General features: G+C 46.9%; 1 pseudogene; it reads right to left on the reverse strand.

Annotated features, from left to right (window-relative positions):
- Window positions 1-16919: 16919 nt before the first annotated feature.
- Window positions 16920-17027, reverse strand: LOC137351844 (U2 spliceosomal RNA; annotated as a pseudogene).
- Between the last annotated feature and the right edge of the window lie 4912 nt (window positions 17028-21939).

Here is a 21939-nt window from a genome sequence, read left to right on the forward strand (position 1 = left end):
CCAAGCCACACACCATCCTGACTTGGAACTATATCACTGTCACTGGGTCAAAATCCTGAAACTCGCTTTCTAACAGCACTGTGGGTGTACCAACCTCCCATGGACTACAGCAGTTCAAGAAGGAAGCTCACCAACCACCTTCTCAAGGGCAATTAGAGATGGGTAATTAATGCTGGCCTAGCCAGTCTTGCCCACATCCCATGAATGAATTAAAAAAAACTGAGCATGACATTGGTGGTTGATGGTCGGCACAGACTCGGTGGGTCAAAGGGCCTGTTTCAGTGCTGTATTTCTCTATGAATCTCTATGAATCTCTATGACATAAGTGCAGATTCTCCTTTAATACAACAAACTCCAAAATGAATAGAAGCCAATCTACCCTTTCCTTACATTGTGCTTCCCCTGGGTAACCAAATGTGCCTTTATTTCTCCTATTGTGGTGCTTCTCCTGTGTACCAGTATCCTGAGAGGTTATCTGAGATCGCCCCCCCTCTCTTGACAGTTTGCTCTTGAGAGGGAGCAACTGATGGTTGCACCTCTGGATCTTTTGCCATGGTAGCCCAGTGTCACCACTCCCCCACAGCTCCCCACCCGCCCCCGCACCCCCCTCCACTCCCTCCTCCATGTTTCACTTGCATGCTCTGAGGGGAAAAACTGCGTGTTTGGCATGTGTTGTGGTCCTGAGATATAGTAGCCTCAGGCAAGTTCCTCTTGGAATCAAATATGACACAAAGTTGCGAGCAGTCTGGTTCAGCCTCAGACAGTTGCTAGGGGGAGGGATGGAGTCAATGGCTAGGGAGCAGAGTTTGTGGTGGGGATAGAAGACAATGGCTTCAATCTTCCTGATATTTAGTTGGAGGACATTTCTGCTCAGCAAGTACTAGATATCCATCAAGCAATGTGACAAATCATAGACAGTGGAGGGGTCAACAGAGGTGGTGGTAAGGTAGAGAATTGAATAAACTCACAATATTGTTAATAACAGTAGAGATGCAGACATGCATAGGTCCCTCAATCTCAAAAGGAGCATGTGAATTTATATGCAGGATGAACACATTTGCAGATCATTCTAAATGTGTTACATTGTTTGTAAGTACACATTATAAGACATAATCGAGTAGAAGAAATACTGTGGGCAATGCTTTAAAAATGCCAATGTATATTTAATAAGCTAGCATAGAACTTTATGTTGAAAGCAAAAACCACCTGGGTAGGGCAAAGAAGTTCAGCCTTGCAGCAATGCCTTGGGCACTTGCCTCTATATCCAAGGCACTTGTATTTTTCTTCTTTGAAAACTGGCAATTGTACAAAGCCGAACTAAAAAGGGTTATGTAAATTATTGAGCAGCGTTCTGTTGTATCTGTTGGACCAGGGGTTAGTTTTGTTCACAGTGTGCCAGACTCTATCTCGATCTTTCTGCTTTTGAACAACTGAGGCACATGCCACCTGCAAAGCTGTCTATGCCCAGACGCCCCATAGCCCTCGCTCTGGGAAGAGTCAGTCGGCAAGCTAAATTACACTGAAATCAATTCGCTATCCCCTTTGCTAAGGCTTCTGCTGATGAAGTACATGAACAACATCATGAATAAAAGATAAAAGGAAATATGATACATAAAATATTTAGGCTTTGGAGGTTCTTGCTCTTGCCTTCTAGCAACAGTGATTTAAAAAATTCAAAGCTTGCTTCATATTAAACACTGCACAGTGCATTGATCCTGGCTCCAGTCTGAGTAGCACTAATTAACCCTTTGAGCATTGGATAGTCTTGCAAGCCTGCTAATCTTACAGGGAACACAACGAGGAAAAGGGGAAAGAATGGCTCCAGTTGTTCTGTGCAGTGTCATTATAAATACTTGCAGGAAGATTTCATCTGATCAGCAATTATTACAAAACCGTAAACGTGTTGCGAAAGAACGGTTTACAATTTCCCTTGCAAATACCTAGCAGCAGAATTTTTCACAAAGGTGCTTACAATTTCGCCACAGATTTGTTCTTCCTCCGTCCACAACCTCGCCCTCCCCACCCAGATTTTGAAATCATTGATTATGTGCTTCAAAGGTAGCCTCTGTGTGACACTGCATTTATTCATCACTAGTGAACACTCCTTTGTCCTCATGAGGTTAGCACACCTTCAATTGTCCTGCTATTCTCACGTGATCACACATCAACAGCCAATTTGAGGGGATGCAGACGATCTTCAATGATGCCTCCGCTAGTGATGCACTGATGGCGCGGGACTTTACGTGACCTGGCAGGGAGTGGAAGGCTGGACCGGAAGTGGGTGGGGCTGGCACTTCTGCTCCAATACCCATTCTCGAAGCAATCTTGCACCTGCCAGCCAATTAACAGCTGGCAGGCGGGATAGTCAACCATTCGCTGGCTGGAGGCGGGGACTGAGGTGGTGGCCGCATCATCAACTCATGCGGTCAGATGTGCTGGCACCATCTTTAAAGGGCTGCCAGTATCGGAACGCTGCCTTAAACCGTCCTGCCCAGCAGCCTGTGACCAACTGTGCAGCAGCCTCAGAAGACATCCAGCCATCAGCCTGGACCTGCCATTGGGAGGGGGGTGAAGAGGTCACCGATGTGACCTTCTGCCGCTTCCCCATCCAGAGGTTGTCGCTGCAGGTAACTATGAGGTTGCTGCTGACTGGATCCGTGTGCCCACATCTTCCTCCCTCTCAGGTTCTCCTCCTCACTGGAGGACGTACCTTCTGAATGGATGATGCCCATGACACATGGGCACTGCCAGTCTGAAGAGCCACTCTGCCATTTGCTTCCTTAACTCTGCACACCCCACCCCCACCCATATTCAGACCCCTCTTGATTGACCCCCATGCCAGGAGCTTGATCGCATAATTGACCCCAGAACCATGGCTGCTCAACTCGCCCTTCCTCCACACTAAACGCTCTGGCTATGCTGCACCAGCCTTCCTGTGAAGGTGAACTCCCTGACCCCATGGCTGCCAAATGCAGCAATAACCTCAGCTGCCACCCTTAACTACCTACTAAGGCACCAAAGCCCTACGACTGCCCCCCCCCCCACCCCCACCACCCCCCATGCACTCCTTGTAAAATACAAACAGGCATGTAGAGTGCTGTTCAATTGGGTCATCAACAATCTTAACATGCTCTCAATTGCCGGTTTTGAAAAAGTGTCATTCTCACTCGACTTGCCGTCTGCCATTGGTAAAGTGTGGACCCGGCGTGATGATGTCGGAAGTCCATCCCAACGCCACCCCAGGCCCCCCTCCACCACCACCACCTCCTCCAATGCCATCTGCTTTGGAGCTGCCGAATCCAGGACATGCAGCCCATAGCAGCTGTAGCAGAGCTGACCAATGGGACTCTGATTTCACGTCCCCTTGTGTGGGGACGTAATTGGACATGGCCTGTGCTCCCTCACAATGGCACAGCTAAAGTTGAGAATTCACTTCTGTGAATTCAACCCAGACTAGTGCAATGAAAGTCTCCTCCATTTCTTAGCTACAAATATGCCACATGAAATGAGTGTTGGGGGCGGGGAGGGTTTCGTCGATAGTGCTTAATACTGACACTGGGTACCTGAAAAGAGGGAAAAAAAGCTGGAGGAGTGTCAGTGCTGAATGAGTTGATCAGAACTAGGGTGGCACTAGTGTGTTATATTGGCCTCAGCACCCTAAGCTAGGGAGAAGAAAAATCAGTTACAAATGCCAACTCTTAATGACTATCCAGCAGTGTGTGTGTTTGTGTGAGTGTCTGTGTACGTGTATAATATTGAGTTTGGCTGTGATGCACCTCAAGGTAGATTATCCTGCCAATTCTCATTGTTGGCACACCCTCCATTGCCCTGGCTGAGGCCAGCATGTGCCAGGGATCAAATTGAGGGGCTTGCCTAGTCTACATGGCTTAGCTAATCACTGGATAAACTTGCTGAGAAATGCAGAGAACCCACACTTTAAAACTTAATTAATTCATCGCTGAATGCACGCCATTGATTACAACACACTCCGTAACCTAGACAACCCAGAAATTATAACAGTCAGCTCCCTCACAGCAATTTTTCTCACCTTTGTTTCAATGTAACGCTTTAGCACCTTTTCACTTGCCGAATTGTTCCAGACACACTGGGAATCGTGACATTTTTGATGTGCTCATGCCACAGAGCAGTGCAATGTAAATACTTAAATGAAGTTATAATGTAGCTTTTGGCATACTCTGAGGCCAGAACCATTACTTTGGATTGCAGTGTCAGGAAGTAATGATTGAACAGAGCATCAATAAATGATAGAGTGGCATTCCTAGCCAAGTTGTTCCAGCACAGCTACAACACTGGCATCTACCCAACAATGTGGAAAATTGCCCAGGTATGTCCTATCCACAAGAAGCAGGACAAATCCAATCCAGCCAATTACCATGCCTTCAGTCTACTCTTGATCATCAGCAAAGTGATGGAAAGGGTCGTTGACAGTGCTATCAAGCAGCACGTACACAACAATAACCTTCTCACTGATGCTCAGTTTGGGTTCTGCCAGGCCCACTTGGCTCCTGACCTTATTACAGCCTTGGTCCAAATATGGAAAAAGAGCTGAACTTGTGGGGAGGTGAGAGTGACATCAAGGCAGCATTTGACCGTGTGTGGCATCAAGGAGCACTGGCAAAACTGGAGTCAATGGGAATCAGGGTAAAACTCTCCACTGGTTGGATTCATACCTCGCACAATGGAAAATGGTTGTGGTTGTTGGAGGTCAATCATCTCAGTCCCAGGACATCACTGCAGGAGTTCCTCAGGATAGTGTCCTAGGCCCAACCGTCTTCAGATGTTTCATCAATGACCTTCCCTCCATCATAACGTCAGAAGTGGGGATGTTCATTGATGATTGTTCCATGTTCAGTACCATTCGCAACTCCTCAGATACTGAAGCAATCCGTGTTCATATGCAGCGAGACCTGGGCAATATTTAGGCTTAGGCTGATAAGTGGCAAGTGACATTTGCACCACATGTTACGACCAGGTGAGAAGGGGTCTAGGGGTTCCCTCTCAGCCTTTGCCTGGTTTAACTGTAACTGGGTTTAATTTTAGAAACACCGTGTTTTTAGCTCCCCCTTAGTGAATCCTTCTTCACTGCTCCAATTGTAAAGCAAAGAAATCAAAAAGGTTTTCTTAGATTTAAACAAGAAAGGTAGAAGTTTATTCATCTTAAACTCGAATCCGGTTAACGACTATGAATATGGGCACGACCACGCTAGCATGCATACACAATAGAAACACACACAGATAGAGATAGAAAAAAGTAGAAGGAATAAAGGAGAAAAGTTTGAGGCAATATCTGGTAGTTACAGTCCTTTAAGTTCAATGTGGAGTCTTTGGTTGCTGGTAAGTCTTGCAATTCGTTGGGGCCTAGTTCACACTTCAACTTGTTCCGATGTAGGAGCCTTTTCTCTCTTGAGGTTTACGTGTCTTCCGTAGGTCCGGTGGCTTGGGGAGAAAGTGAGAGAAAGAGACAGCCAGGGGAGAGACTTGCTTGTTTCAACTTCAGTTTAACACTGCCCTCTGAATTGAAAGTGTCCTGTAGCTAGTTCAAAAAACTTGGACCAGCCAGTTGGTCATGTGACTGGCTGGTTTAACCAGTCCTGGCTCTGCAAATTGTATCATCTTAGCAGGGCCTGGAATACGCTTCCTTACACCTTCAATGTCTGGTGATCAAAATCCATTTGGGTTAATTGGAGCAGGGAATAGCCCTTTGTCTCCACAAGCAGCATCTTTTAGTATGCAAAGTCCTTCCAGCCCAGTGTCTGGTGATCTTCAAACAATTCATTTCTTCACTTTTAAAACAGTTTAAAATCAATGTTCATATGACAAAATTAATATGCCTCATTCTTGGCAGGTGGGGGTCTGCATGACACCATACAAGTGCCAGGCAATGACCTTTTCCAACAAGAGAGAATCTAACCATCTCCCTTTGACATTCAAGGACATTACCATCGCTGAATCCCCCACTATCAAAATCCTGGGGGTTACCATTGACCAGAAATTTAAATGGACCAGCCATATAAATACTGCGGCTAAAACAGCAGGACAGAGACTCAAAATTCTGAAGCCAGTAACTCACCTCCTGACTCCCCAAAGCCTGGTCACCATCTACAAGGCACGAATCAGGAGTGTGATGGAATACTCTTCACTTGCCTGGATGAGTGCAGCTTCAAGAACACTCAAGAAGCTCGACACCATCCAGGACAAAGCAGTCCACTTGATTGGCACCCCATTCACCAACTTAAACATTCACTTCCTCCACTACCGATGCACAGTGGCAGCAGTGTGTACTATATACAAGATGCACAGCAGCAACTCACCAAGACTCCTTCAACAAAACCTTCCAAACCTATGACCTCTACTACCTAGAAGGACAAGGGCAGACACATGGGAACACCAGCACCTATAGGTTCCCTCCAAGTCGCACACCATCCTGACTTGAAAATATATCACCATTCCTTCACCGTCACAGGATCAAAATCCAAGATCTCCCTTCCTAACAGTACTGTGGCTGTACCCGCATCAGATGGACTGCTGTGGTTCAAGAAGGAGCTCACCACAACGTTGTCAAGGGCAATAAGGGATGGACAACAAATACTTGCCATGCTAGCGACGCCCACATCTCACAAAAGAATTAAAAACAACTCACTCCCCAGCTTTTCTTTCAGCACAAGGAGGTGAGTTTAGATAAGAGTTTCCTCCTTAAAACCTCCCGCTTTGACCAAGCTTTTGGTCACCTGTCCTAATATCTCCTCATGCGGCTCGGTGACAAATTTTGTTTGCTAATACTCCAGGAAAGTGCTTTGGAACGTTCTACTATTTTACAGGCGCTATATAAATGCAAGAATTTGTTGTTGCTGTTGCCTGGGTTTTTATCATTAGCAAAATGTTGACTCAATAAAATCCAAAATGGCAATGGATTGGGAGTCTGCTGAGTCACTTTCAGTAAAAGATTTTGTAACTGGCTCGGTTTCAGATGCTTCCACCAGTCACAGGTTTGAGTATTCATTCCCAACTGAAAACTGGGAGAGAGGAACAATGAGTGACTGGTCCAATATCTCCCAAAATTGCTTCCAAGGTGTCAGGGGTTATATATGCTCTTACAAATTTAAATTTTCTTCAAAACAGATGTGAAGTGCATTACCTCTTCTGCTGGGTTACTCCGGTGGAACAAAAGGCTAAGATTTGAATGGATCTTTCAGAGCTGATTTACTAAAAAAAACTTTCCTTGAAATGGCTCTATTAGTGTAAACACTTTGGCAATGTCCTATTAAATACTGAATCTGATTTTCTGTGATTCAGGCATGGTCCTGGGTCTAACACACTGATTTGAGAAGCACTTGTTTCTTACATTTGGCCTTTAGATCTAAAATTCTCTTTTCATCGGTAGCAACACCGGGCATGAAAACGGGTCGACAGGAATAAAATCAAATCTAAAATCAGACCCAACTGCAGCATATCTGAACTCTTCGTTTTGATGGCATTCATATTTAGATTTAATTTCCCTTTACATCTCTTTATCACACTTCTGGCCTTGTTGGATTACTGTAAATTAATTAATCCCAACAACTCCTGATGCATGCTGTACAGTTACATCAGCTTTATTGACATTAACATTAAACAATACTGAAGTATTACTCTTCAGCTTTCTGAGAATTAGCTGTGCAGATAGACTAACTGCAAACATTATCACTGTTTGCTGCTCCTGTGCTATTTCAATTGAAAGCCATTTCTCCCTCGTCCTGGTTCTGGTTGTTTGTCAACCTGATTATATTAAACCAATTTTTCTCCAAGAAGATTGCTGATGCATCCTCTTCCTGGAATCCAGGATGAATCCATTCCAGCATTTAAAATTCTTCCGAGTACTTCACCACATTATAGTCCATTATTTATTGGCAGCTCAGGCTAAAGAGAAAGAAAGAAAGATGGGCTTGCTCTTATATAGTGCCTTTCACAATCTCAGGATGTCCCAAAGTGCTTTACAGCCAATGATGCACTTTCGAAGTGTAGACACTGTTGTAATGTAGGAAAGGCGACAGCCAATTCGTACACAGCAAGCTCCCACAAACAGCAATGTGACACTGTCCAGGTAATCTGTTTTTTAGTAATGTTGGTTGAAGGATAAATATTGGGTAGGACACCAGGGAGAACTACCCTGCTCTGCTTCAAATTAGCACCATGGGATCTTTTATGTCCACCTGAGAGGCAGACAGTTTACTATTTCATCCAAAAGATAGCGCCTCCAACAGTGCAACACTCCCTCTGTACTATACTGGAGCATCAGCCTAGATTGTGTCTTTAGAGTGAGACTTGAACCTACAAACTTCTGACTTCAAGACAAGAGCACTTCCCACGAAGCTACATGATCTTGGGATTGGGATAGTATTGGGAGCCTGAAGAACCCTGTGAATAGTCATCCAGCAAAATCTAGACCTTGGTAGTAACCTGGAGAAAGATTGTCCTTCATACAGTATTATGCAATATAGCATTGGGAATCTTTCATAGCCACTTATTGCCATAAGGAAAATGTGATCCAGAAATTACAGATATTTTGAGTGATATTAGGAACCATTGCACAAATCCCAATGTAGGCTTATTGTTACAGTAATGGGCTAAGTTTCTGATCGATGGTCCAGGCAGAAGCCTGGCCTGAATTTATAGATATACTTTCCAGTGGGTGAGGCTGCCTGCCAGAAACACAATGTTGGAAAATGAACATCAAAAGCTTTACAGCAGTGGGCCAACACATTGTGCCAATTATTGGGGACAATGTATCAAGTTCTTCCTATCTCTCCTGAAGGTGCTGACCCTGTTACGATCAGGTGAGGAGGGGTCACGAGGCTCCCCTCTTGTCCTTCACCTTGTTTGACCGCAACAGAGTTTATTCCTTTTTAAACAATGGTTGTGCTTACCACCTCAGTGAGTGTTTAACCTTTTACCTTTGTTGTGATCATAAAAGAACCAATCGGACAGCTTTTCTTGAGTTTAAACGAGAACAAGATGAGTTTATTGTACTTAAAAAGCTAAACTCGATCTAAATAAAATAATAAATTACACTACACTTCTACTCACACACACACACACACACACACGCAAATAGATTTTAGAGAATGAAAAGGAATAGTTTAGGTTGGATGAGCGTCCAGAACAAGTAAAAATAATATACAGTCTGTGGTGTCTGGTTGTAGTTGTGGCTCTGAAGTCTCTGGCTGTTAGAAGTATTTTGCAGCTGGCCCCACCTGGTTCAGGTTTTTTTTTGGAGACAGTGAGGTAGGTGGCTTTTTCCCCCAGGGTCTCTGTCTGTAGCAATAGTAGACTTGCATGTTCCACAGTTGCAGACAGGTTTGAAAAACTTGCAGTATATCTGGAGAAAGAGAGACACACACACACAGCCCCACTGATTAGCATTCAAGATTTGTCTGCTGCATGTAACAAAATGCCCAGTTTTACACAGCCTGGGGAGATGGTCACATGGTTCTCTCTATCCCCATTGTTTTTAATGAGGTCCAAAGACTAAAACCCAAACCTCTCTCAGGTTGTATTGTCACTGTTTACCCTCTGGAGGGATGTCTCCACCTATGAATGCTTCAAGATGGCTTTGAATGTCTCACTAACGAGGGTGATATTGGATTACCTACTCAGTTAGCCAAAGCATTGTCCTGAATGGGATTCTTGTTAGACATGTGTCTCCAGTTCGATGTCCTGGAATGTGAGGTATTTCAATGCAAATGGAGTTGGCCATCTTGGCTGCCAGCTTTTTTAAAAGTTAATTGTAGGATCTCAGCTTTCCTTTTTGTAAAAATTTAATGTCGCTTTCCAACTGATGAATCAAAAATCCTCATTTGGCACAGCATGTTTTCTTGACAACCCATATTTTGGAATATTTCCATATTTTCCCAAGTGGCCATTCCTGATCTGCGAGTCTATATGGCAATTGTCAGCAGGCTATTTGACCATAAGGGAATGACACAGACATCAATTGCTCATCACATGTCATGACTCAATGTCTGGACAGGTATATCTTTCAGCAAGCATCACTGGTTAGCAACGAGGGGTGAGAACAAGGCCTAACTTGAGGATGTTCAACCTATTCTGGCTGATACCCCCGTCACCACCTTGTCTGATATCAATTAACTCAGCATGGGTCAGTGGTTGAGACCTAGAATCCTGCTGGCCTATTCCACAATTCTACACTAGGCAGTGCAGATATCAACTGAGCCATCATAGGAATAGATGTAATTAACCTAAATTATGTCTAGGTTTGATTTAGCAAAATGCTACAGCTGCATTATTAGCAGTTCCATTAGACTAGAAACAATAACATTAAAGTTGTGTTTTAAAAACTTTATCAGAAGAAATGAGTGTGCACATTACACTGAGCCATGTGGAGGCTTCATGTATTAAATATGAGCGCTTTATGCCACATTGATCCCTGGGCTTTTATGTGCAACAGACCCTACTAGCATCATATTAAATTAGTGCATCATTCTGAATAGGCATTTTGGAAGTGAATGTTTGTGCAACCTCTCCTGTGTATGAGGGCAATGACCTGATCATGCTTGTGTTTCTTGGATCAGGTTGTTATCCTACTTCCCTGTGAAGGCTGTAGTAGGAGGGATGGCTGGTGTCTTCAGGATCCTGAGGTCTTCTGGCTGCCATTCAGAAATGGCCCTGAAATCTAAGGTACGGATGGAAGAAAAAGGTTTTTTTTCACGTTTTAGGCCTCCCTTGACTTGCTGTCCATTCCCCTCAGATCTTCCAATGTGAGATGGGCCCAGGTACAAGGGCTGCCATTAATTTCGACTGGTGTTGTTCAGAATGGTGGATTTCTTGTGAATCTGGAAGAAAATCAGGCTGGAGGACTGTGCTCCCTTTTCCTCTTTATGCCTGGGCACTGAGCATTCCCAAAGTACATTGAACAGGAAAATCAACCTTAGTTTCTTTGTTGCAAATGGCAAAAGTCACCTATTATCACAGCCCATAAGAGGGAACAGACATTGTGTTGTTTTGCCTCTGTGTTTCTGTCTGGGGCTCCATGGAGGAATCAGTAGCCACATCTTCAGGGGGTTCCCTTGTTCCCTTGGATACATCCATGCACTTTGGGGGATGGAGTGAAGTACTGAGGCAGCCTGGACTGGCAGAAGATGAAGTAGTCATGGCAGCTGTCAGAAAAGTGAGTGCACATGTAGAGGAAGCTCTTGTGGTCGCGGAGCAGTTGGACATTGAGGGAGTGGAAGTCCTACCTGTTGATGGATCTTACTGACCGGTCGCTGGGTGCCCTGAGGGCCACATGGGTGCAAGTGATGATGTCCTGCACGTGGGGCAATCCAGTGATGAAGGCTAAGCCCAATGCCCTCTGTGAATGCGCAGGCCCATCTGTGTCAAGGTGGGTGTAGTCCTCCACCCTCCTGAAAATGGCATCCGTGACCTGCCTGATGACCTGATGAGCTGCCAAATGTGAGATGTCATCTAGGTCCACAGCTGATCCCTGGAACAACCCAATTTAGGGTGACAAAGACCTTGACCGCTGCAGGTAGGGCACTGCCATGGGGGCTGTGATGCATCAGGTCGTTGTGGATCAAAGCACACGGGACCGAGACCATTGCCTGGATAGGCGCAGACTCCTATGGCACTGGTGCTCTGTCATTAGCAGGTAGCTGACACTTGGGCTCTATACCTGATGTTTTTTTTTTTATTTCCAAAATATACTTTATTCATAAAAATCTGTAAAAATTACATTGCCAAACAGTTTCCAAACAGCACGAAAAAATACAAACATTGCAAAAGAGATCAGTTTCTTTCAATAATGTCATGAGTTTCTTCCCAACCCTTCCGTTTCACAATTGTCATGTCAATTACAGTTTTACATTTACAGCAATTGAGAATATTAACGATACAGTTCGAGGGGTTTCCCATGGTTCCAGCCCCTCAGTCCAGCTTGGTGGGGGAACCTTACACTGTGGTCTTTCCCCATTGAGCCTTTGCTGCGGCTGCCCCAAGCTTTAGTGCGTCCCTCAGCACGTAGTCCTGGACCTTGGAATGTGCCAGTCTGCAACCTTCGGTGGTGGACAACTCTTTGCGCTGGAAGACCAGCAAGTTTCGGGCAGACCAAAGGGCGTCTTTCACCGAATTGATAGTCCTCCAGCAGCAGTTGATGTTTGTCTCGGTGTGCGACCCTGGGAACAGCCCGTAGAGCACAGACTCCTGTGTTACAGAGCTGCTTGGGATGAACCTTGACAAAAACCACTGCATCTCTTTCCACACCTGCTTTGCAAAGGCACATTCCAGGAGGAGGTGGGCGACCGTCTCTTCCCCACCACAGCCAACGCGGGGGCACTGTGCGGAGGGGGCGAGACTTCGGGTGTGCATGAAGGATCTGACGGGGAGGGCCCTTCTCACCACCAGCCAAGCTACGTCTTGGTGCTTGTTTGAAAGTTCTGGTGATGAGGCATTCCGCCAAATGACTTTGACGGTCTGCTCGGGGAACCATCCGACAGGATCCACCGTTTCCTTTTCCCGTAGGGCCTTGAGGACATTCCGTGCAGACCACTGCCTGATGGACCGGTGGTCAAAGGTGTTTTTCCGCAGAAACTGCTCCACGAAGGATAGGTGGTACGGCGCCGCCCAACTGCATGGTGCGTTCCGCGGCAATGTGACCAGGCCCATCCTTCGCAACACCGGGGACAGATAGAACCTCAGCACGTAGTGACACTTGGAGTTTGCGTACTGGGGATCTACACATAGCTTGATGCAGCCGCACACGAAGGTGGTCATCAGGATGAGGGCCACGTTGGGTACATTTTTCCCGCCCATGTCCAGAGATTTGAACATCGTGTCCCTCCGGACCCGGTCCATTTTAGATCCCCAGACGAAGCGGAAAATGGCTCGGGTGACTGCCACGGCGCAGGAGTGGGGTATGGGCCAGACCTGCGCCACGTAGAGCAACAACGTGAGCGCCTCGCACCTGATGACCAGGTTCTTACCCACAATGGAGAGAGATCGCTGCCCCCACATGCCCAACTTTTGTCGTACCTTGGCTACTCGCTCCTCCCATGTTTTGGTGCACGCCCCGGCACTTCCGAACCATTTCCCCAGCACCTTCAGGTAATCTGACCTGACGGTGAAGGGGACAAAGGATCGGTCAGCCCAGTTCCCAAAGAACATGGCCTCGCTCTTGCCGTGGTTAACTTTGGCTCCCGAGGCCAGTTCGAACTGGTCGCAGATGCTCATCAGTCTGCGCACGGACAGCGGATCCGAGCAGAAGACGGCGACGTCATCCATGTACAGGGAGGTTTTGACCTGAGTGCCTCCGCTGCCTGGGATTGTCACCCCTCTTATGCTCGCATCCTTCCTAATAGACTCAGCAAAGGGTTCAATACAGCAAACAAACAAGACCGGGGACAGAGGACAGCCCTGTCTGACTCCAGATTTGATCGGGAAACTTTCAGATTCCCACCCGTTGATTGACACTGCGCTACTGATGTTTGTGTAGAGCAGTTGGATCCAATTGCAGATTCCCTCCCCAAACCCCATTTTGGTAAGCACGTCCATCATGTAGGTGTGCGATATCCTGTCAAAAGCCTTCTCCTGGTCCAGACTGATGAGGCAGGTGTCCACCCTCCTGTCCCGTACGTAGGCGATCGTATCCCTGAGTAGCGCGAGACTATCAGAGATCTTCCTGCCGGGTACAGTACAGGTCTGATCGGGGTGAATCACCAACTCCAGAACAGACTTGACTCGACTGGCTATGACTTTGGACAGAATCTTGTAATCAACATTAAGCAGTGAGATGGGCCGCCAATTTCTGATTTCTGCCCTCTCCCCCTTCTGCTTGTAAATGAGGGTGATGATGCCTCTTCTCATGGATTCTGACATGCTGCCGGCCAGGAGCATACTCTCGTATACTTCCAGCAGGTCCGGGCCGACCCAGTCCCACAGGGACGAGTACAACTCGACCGGTAAGCCGTCGCTCCCGGGAGTTTTACTCGTCTCGAAAGACTCGACGGCCTTTGTCAGCTCGTCCAGAATTAGCGGCTTGTCCAGTCTCTCCCTCCTGCTGTCATCTAGGACCTCTGTGATAGATGACAGGAAGGACTGGGAGGCTCTGCTGTCTGTGGGCTTCGCGTCATACAGCCCAGCATAAAAGGATTTGCTGATCCTTAGTATGTCGGACTGCGAAGACGTTACCGAGCCATCTTCTTCCTTCAGGCTGCTGATAACAGAGCTCTCTCTGTGTACCTTTTGGAAGAAGTAACGCGAGCACGTCTCATCCTGCTCGATGGAGCGGACTCTGGACCGGAAGATGATCTTGGAGGCCTCCTTGGCAAAGAGCGAGGCCTGCTGGCTCTTCACCTCTTGGAGGTCCTCCTTGACCTCGACCCGCATCGACTGCAACCGGAGTAGATTTTGCATAATTTTCTGGAGTCGGGACAGTTCCCTCTGTCTCTCTCTCGCCTTCTGAACACCTTTGTGGATGAAGAACCTCTTGATGTTCTCCTTTGTCGCTTCCCACCAGTGAACTGGAGACTCAAAGAGGGGTTTCACGGTCCTCCAACCTTTGTAATCCCTTTTGAGTTCCTCAACGTTCTCTGGGGTCAGCAGTGTCGCATTGAGCTTCCACGTCCCTCTGCCAACCCGCTGGTCGTCCTGTAAGTGACAGTCGGCCAGTAAGAGGCAGTGGTCGGAGAAGAACACCGGCTTGACGTCGGTGGATCCGACCGTGACAGCACGGGCCACAAATAGGAAGTCAATCCTGGAACGGGCAGACCCGTCCGATCTTGACCATGTGTATCTGCGCTGCGCTCCGTCTGCAGGTTTGCTGAAGACGTCGTGCAGTTTGGCATCCTTAACTGTTTCTACTAGGAATCTGGACGTAGCGTCCAGTTTGCTGTCGTCACTGCCGGATCGTCCAGCCGCATCGATGATGCAGTTGAAGTCACCGCCTAGGATGACCGGCCTGGACGTCGCCAGCAGCAGTGGGAGCTGCTGGAAGACGGTCAGCCGCTCGCTGCGTTGTACCGGGGCGTACACGTTGATCAACCGGAGCGGAGCGTTGTTGTACATCACGTCTGCTACGAGGAGGCGGCCGCCCACCACCTCCTTAACTTCAGAGATGGTGAAGTTACCTCCCCGCAGCAGAATACCCAGGCCGGAGGAACGGCAGTCATTACCACCCGACCAGATCAATGGCCCGTGGGACCACCATCGCGACCACTGCCTGTAGGTGCTGAGGTGTGGTATTCCACACTCCTGCAGAAACAGTAGGTCAGCTTTGACCTTGGCAAGGTAATCCAAGGTTGAAACACATCGCGTAGTAGATTTAATGCTACGCACATTAATGGAAGCAATTCTTACACCCATTTTTTACTAAAAATTAGTTGTTGCTTCCCATACCATTTGTCCTCGCTAGTCCCAGTCCTTCCCCTTCGGGATGTTCCTGCATACCCATCGTATGCGCAAGCAGTTTCACGTTGGTTGGGCTCAGAAACCCCTCCTGATTTTTCATGCAGGGTTTGTGCCGCTCGGGTGACATCGGGGGGGTCTTGTAGGCAGAGAGGATTGGGTTGTCCTCAGCTGCTTCCATCTGTTCCTCCTCGAAAACATCACAGCTCCCGGTCTCCCGGAGCTCAGGTGCGCCAGACGTGTCTTTGCTCCCGGTGTCCCGGAGCTGAGATGCGTTGGCCACGTCGTTACGTGTGGGGAATTGGGGTTGGGGCACGCCGGGCCCATCACAGCTTCCAGTGCCCGGGGGCTGGGATGCTTTATCATCCATCTCGGAGTTCTGCCGCCTCTTTTGAAGGGGCTGTCGTTCCAGCATTTCCCCGTCCAGTGAAGAGGAGTTGTTGCAGTCTGATTCAGAAGAGAGCCTCCTCTTGCCACTGGTTTGGGTGGTGGCTTTGGGATGTTTTTTCTTTGTGGTTTTCCTCTGGACCACTTGCCACTGACCTGTTTGTCCATCTGCTGCCTCCTCCTCCATTGATTCTGTCTGTGTAGGAGGGGTTTCCGGGCGCTGGGTAGGTGCTGGGTCGTTGGTTTCAGCTGCCTCCCCTTCCTTTCCAGGTTGAAGTTCCTCACTGCGAAGAAGGTTGCTGGTCTCCTTTCGAACAGCGGACGCCTTCGTCGAACCTTCTCCCGGCCTTTCCTTGGACCTTGCCGCCTGAGCATAGCTGAGGCAACGTTTGGGGCAGGTCTTGTAGAGATGGCCTGCCGCACCGCACAAGTTGCAACACTTAGTCTGCTTACAGTCCTTGGTCTGATGGCCTTCCTCCTTGCAGTTCTTGCAAACAACCGTGCTGCAGTTGGCTGCCATGTGACCAGATTTGCCACAGGTGCGGCAAACTCTGGGCTGGGCAGCGTAGACCAAAAAGCCTCGACTTCCCCCGATAGCGAAGCTGGAGGGAGGGTGGATGATGGCTCCACTGGGATCTACCTTCAAGGTCACCTTGACCTGCCGCTTGCTGGTCCAGATCCCAAAGGGGTCCTTGACATCAGTGCTGCTGCCGGCCACCTCGACGTACCTGGCGAGAAAGGTGAGTACATCCACCACCGGAACATGGGGGTTGTAGAGGTGAATCGTCACCACCCGGTCCCGTTGTGACGGAAGCGTGAAGAGCGGCTCCGCTGTGAGGATCAACAGTGGCGCCCGGTCCCCTTTCTCCTTGAACGCCTTCAGGAACTTGATGCATCCCGCCACGTTCCGGAAAGTCACGTCGAAGTATCCACTGCTGGGGAAATCCTGCAGGCAGAAGACGTCCGTCGCTTGAAATCCGCAGCAATCGAAGAGAATTTTCTTGATGAAGAAGGTGCGATCGACCGGTGCATCTCCTTCCTTGTCCTTCACGACCACCCGAACGGTGTTGCGCACTCCCTGGCCCGAAGCTCGAAAATTGGTTATAGCCATTTTACTCAAAGCTTCCCCAGGATCAAAAGGCAATGATCATGGTCTCTTCTCAATCAAATAAGCACTGATAAGAACAGATACTACACTTGATCTTAGCCAAAAGGCCTGATGTTGTGGGTAACGCCCATACCCTTGCAGCCTCCCGCTGTGATTCTCTGGCCTCCTGCTGTCCAGGAGGTTGCATCCACCGCACCTCATCCTGGCTGCTCTGGCCAATGTCAGAGTGGCCTGTTACCATCTAAACTCCCTCAGCTGGGCTTTGTGTGTTCACCAGGTCTTCCCCTGCCAACCCCAGCTGCCCAAGTGATGCCAGTGACCTCACATCCCTCTCCAGTCTCTTGCCACTCATCACTGAGAAAAGCAAGTCTTATAGCTGTAGCAATGGCCACTCTGAGGCACTTTTGAAGCAGCTGAGCTTTTTGTTTGGGCCTCTGCAGTCTTTTTATCAGTCCTTTCCATAGCCCTCATGGCCCGCAGCTGTGTTCACGTCTTGAACACCCTGTCTTGTTCCCCCTCACCACCCCACTCCCCCGCCATGGCGTCCACCACACCCCCAGCCTTTAAAAATTAAAAACTGCTGCTGAAAAACCTGTTAATGAGCTCTTCAATGAGCTCAACAGGTAATTAATTAGAGGCATGCACCTGACCCATTCCCTCGCTGCACATGTCCCTTTAAAAATGGCATTGCGTTCTGGAGGCGATGTGTCCCAGTGTCGACCTCCGTGAACACAATATTCAAATCGCACTTGCCTTTGTACCTACACTCAGTGGGCTTTAAAAAAAATTTCCTAAATTGGCCACAAAAAAATGAAAGTAAGTATTTTCCAATTCTGCAATATGTGCCAAAAAGGTGAGTAAAAACCAAGAATATTGCTACAGTAATATGGGATATTTTGCTATGTCCTTAAAATGCATCACTTTGTCCTATGACAGACCTATAAAGTATGGACGCCTGAGATTGGAAGGACCCATGGCTCTAAGCATCGCAGCCGCAGGAGAACTGCACAATATCTCCCCAACCCTACAAACAAAAATCTTCCAGATTCGTGGGACATTGGCACCAGTACTGGGGAAGGAGGGAGCTGTTCCGATGGGACGGGCTCCACCTGTATCATGCTGGGACCAGAGTACTGGCGAATCGCATAACTAGGGCTGTAGATAGGGCTTTAAACTAAATAGTGGGGGGGAGGGTTCAGTTGCATGGAAAAGCAGGAAGTTAAAGGAGAAGGTAGGAGTGCAGGTTAGTGGTGTGGCTGATTGTTACCAAACTGCAAGAAGTGTACTGGTTAAACCAGAAGAGAGAAATAATAAATAGGCGAATAAAGCATCAGTGCTGAGGGACAGGTTAGGAGGTATAGCCCAAATAAGAGTTCCAAATACAAATGCACGCAGTGTAAGGAATAAACTAGATGAGCTGCAGGCACAAATTCAAATGGAAGATTATGATGTGGTGGCCATTGCGGAGACGTGGCTGCAGGATGGTCGGGACTGGGAACTAAATATACCTGGTTATAAAGTTTACAGGAGGGACAGGGAAAATGGCAGAGGGGGTGGAGTAGCCTTACTGATTAGAAATAATATCACTTCATGGTGAGGGAGGATTTAATGAGGGGAAAGCGTCCAGTGGAGACCTTATAGGTGGAATTGAGGAACAGAAAAGGGTCTAAAACTGTAATAGGTGTTGTTTACAGACCCCCTGGTAGCAGTTCTGAGGTGTTAGATTGTATAAATACACAAATTAGGCAAGTGTGTAACAAAGACAGAGTTGTATTAATGGGGGATTTTAACTAACACATAAATTGGGAGAGGTAGACTAGCACCTGTCAGAAAGGTAATGTATTTCTGGAATGTGTCCGGGGTAGTTTCCTACATCAATATGTCCTCGATGTAACAAGGGGTCAGGCAATATTAGATTTAGTTATGAGTAATGAGCCAAATTTAATTAGTAGCCTAACTGTACGTGAACATTTATCAAATAGTGATCACAACATGATCGAATTCAAGGTAGCGTTTGAAAGTGAAAAGCATGAATCAGCTACTAGAATTTTAGACTTGGGTAAGGCTGACTTTACCGGGAGGAGACAGAGACTGTCCACGGTAAACTGGGTAGATCTGTTAATGGGTCAAACAACTGAAGAACAGTGGAGAATATTTAAAGAAACATTTAACGAAATACAGATCGAGTATATACCCCCGAGAGGAAAAAGCTCCACTTCATAGAAAAAGCAGCCATGGACAACTAAAGAGATTAGGAATAGCATAAAACAAAAAGAAAGGGCTTACAAAAATGCAAAACGCAGCACAGATCCGGCCGAATGGGATCGATACAAAGACCAGCAAAGGGTCACAAAGCAGCTTATAAGAGCTACCAAAAGAGATTATGAAAGGAAACTTGCAAGGGACATCAAAATCAATAAGAAGAAATTTTTATAGTTACATAAAGGGAAAACAGGTGGTCAAGAGCAATGTAGGCCCACTAAAAGCTGAAAATGGAGATATTGTCATTGATGGGGAAATGGCAGACATGTTGAATAATTACTTTGCCTCAGTATTTACAGTTGAAAAGGAGGATAACTTGCCGGAAGTCCCAAAAAAATTAATAGCTGATAGGGGACACGGACTTATTACAATTAACGGAAGTAGAACATCAGTAACAAGGAAATAATTGGAAGTAAAGAGTGAGAAATCCCCAGGACCTGACGGTTTCCATCCAAGGGTGCTAAAGGAAGTAGGGGAGCACATTCTAGATGCCCTAACTATAGGCTTTCAGAGTTCCCTAGATTCAGGAGGGGTCCCTCTGGATTGGAAAGTTACACGTCACTCCACTTTTTAAGAAGAGTGAAAGGGGGAACCAAGGAAATTACAGACCAGTTAGCCTGACATCTGTGGTGGGCAAGTTGCTGGAGTCTATAATCAAGGATAGGGTGACTGAACACCTAGAAAAATAAGTTAATCAGGGACAGCCAGCATGGATTCATGACGGGAAGGTCATGCCTGACAAATCTCATTGAATTTTTTGAAGAGGTGACTAAGGTAGTGGACAGGGGAATGTCTATGGATGTTATTTATATGGACTTCCAGAAGGCATTTGATAAAGTCCCACATAAGAGACTGTTAACTAAGGCAGAAGCCCATGGAGTTGAGGGCAAATTATTGACATGGTTAGGAAGTTGGTTGAGTGGTAGGCGACAGAGAGTGGGGATAATGGGTAAGTACTCCGATTGGCAGGATGTGACTTTGGTGTCCCACAGGGATCTGTGTCGGGGCCTCAATTATTCACATTATTCATTAGCGACTTGGATGATGGCATAGTAAGTCATATATCCAAATTTGCTGATGATACAAAGTTAGGCGGCATTATAGACAGTCTAGATGATAGCATAAAATTGCAAAGAGATATTGACAGACTAGCTGAGTGGGCAAAACTGTGGCAGACGGATTTCAATGCGGGCAAGTGTGAGATTATCCATTTTGGACCAAAAAAGGATAAATGGGAAGAGGTTAAGTACAGTGGATGTCCAAAGAGACTTGGGGGTTCAGATGCATAGATCTTTAAAATGCCACGAGCAAGTGCAGAAAATAATCAAAAAGGCTAATGGAATGCTAGCCTTTATATCTAGAGGAATGGAGTGTAAAGACACAGAGGTTATGCTGCAGCTGTACAAAACCCTGGTTCGACCCCGCTTGGAGTACTGTGAGCGGTTCTGGGCACCACACCTTAGGAAGGATGTGGAGGGAGTGCAACATAGGTTTACAAGAATGATACTTGAACTACAGGGGTTAAGTTACGAGGAGAGATTACACAAATTAGGCCTGTTTTCGCTCGAATTTAGAAGACTAAGGGGTGATCTGATCAAAGCCTTCAAGATATTAACAGGAAAAGACAGGCTAGATAAAGATAAACTATTTCCACTGGTTGGAAATTCTAAAACTAGGGTCATAGTCTAAAAATTAGGACCAGACCATTCAGGAGAGAGGTTAGGAAGCACTTCTTCACAAAGGGTGGTAGAGGTTTGGAACTCTCTTTCACAAACAGCAGTTGAAGCTAGAACAGTTGTTAATTTTAAATCTGAGATAGATAGATTTTTGTTAAGCAAAGATATTAAGGGATATGGGCCAAAGGTGGGTATATGGAGTTAGGCCGCAGATCAGCCATGAACTCATTGAATGGCAGGACTGGCTCGCGGGGCTGAATGGCCTACTCCTGTTCCTATCTTCCTATGTTCCTATGTTAGATGATTTGAAGGAGCTCTGAATGGAATATTGTGAAACAGCTCGGAGGATGTGTGCTGGACTCAGTTACCTAGCACCCAAAGTGTTCATATAAATGTGCATCTATATTATTGTCCAACAGCTTAAACATTTTCTTACCCTCTCAACAAATTTCTGTCTTCCTTTCCTGAAGATGCGGTGCAGCTGACTTCCAGTAGCTTGTCCAAGTGGCCATTTCTTTATATGCCAGCCTAGTAGGTGAGAATCAGAAATTTGAAGCTCGAGGGGCTGAATGGCCCATGCTGTTCCTAGTTCATCCCAATTCTTGTCTCACCTGAATCTCATCCACATGCACTATTCCATCAGGAGTCACCATGTGGTTATCAGGAATGAGAATCATGGCTGTTATGTTTTCCTTCTAACTGTAGTATCCCATCACATTGCCAACTCTGATTGACCAGCTTACTCAATGCCAATCGAGAATTGAACCTGGGACCTTCCTCGTCTGGATGTCTTAGCAAAAGAAAGAACTTCACATTTATCATAAAATCATAGAATGGTTACAGCACAGAAGGAGGCCATTCAGCCTGTTGTGTCTGTGCTGGCTCTCTGAAGGAGCAATTCATCTAGTGCCACTCCCCCACCTTCTCCCCGTAGCTCTGCACATTCTTCCTTTTCAGATAATAATACAATTCCCTCTCAAATGCCTCGGTTGAACCTGCCTCTACCACACTCTCAGGCAGTGCATTCCAGATCCTAACCACTCGCTGCGTGAAAAAGTTTTTCCTCCTGTCGCCATTGCTTCTTTTACCAAT

The sequence above is a fragment of the Heterodontus francisci genome, chromosome 36, assembly GCF_036365525.1.
Source record: "Heterodontus francisci isolate sHetFra1 chromosome 36, sHetFra1.hap1, whole genome shotgun sequence".
NCBI lineage: Eukaryota > Metazoa > Chordata > Chondrichthyes > Heterodontiformes > Heterodontidae > Heterodontus > Heterodontus francisci.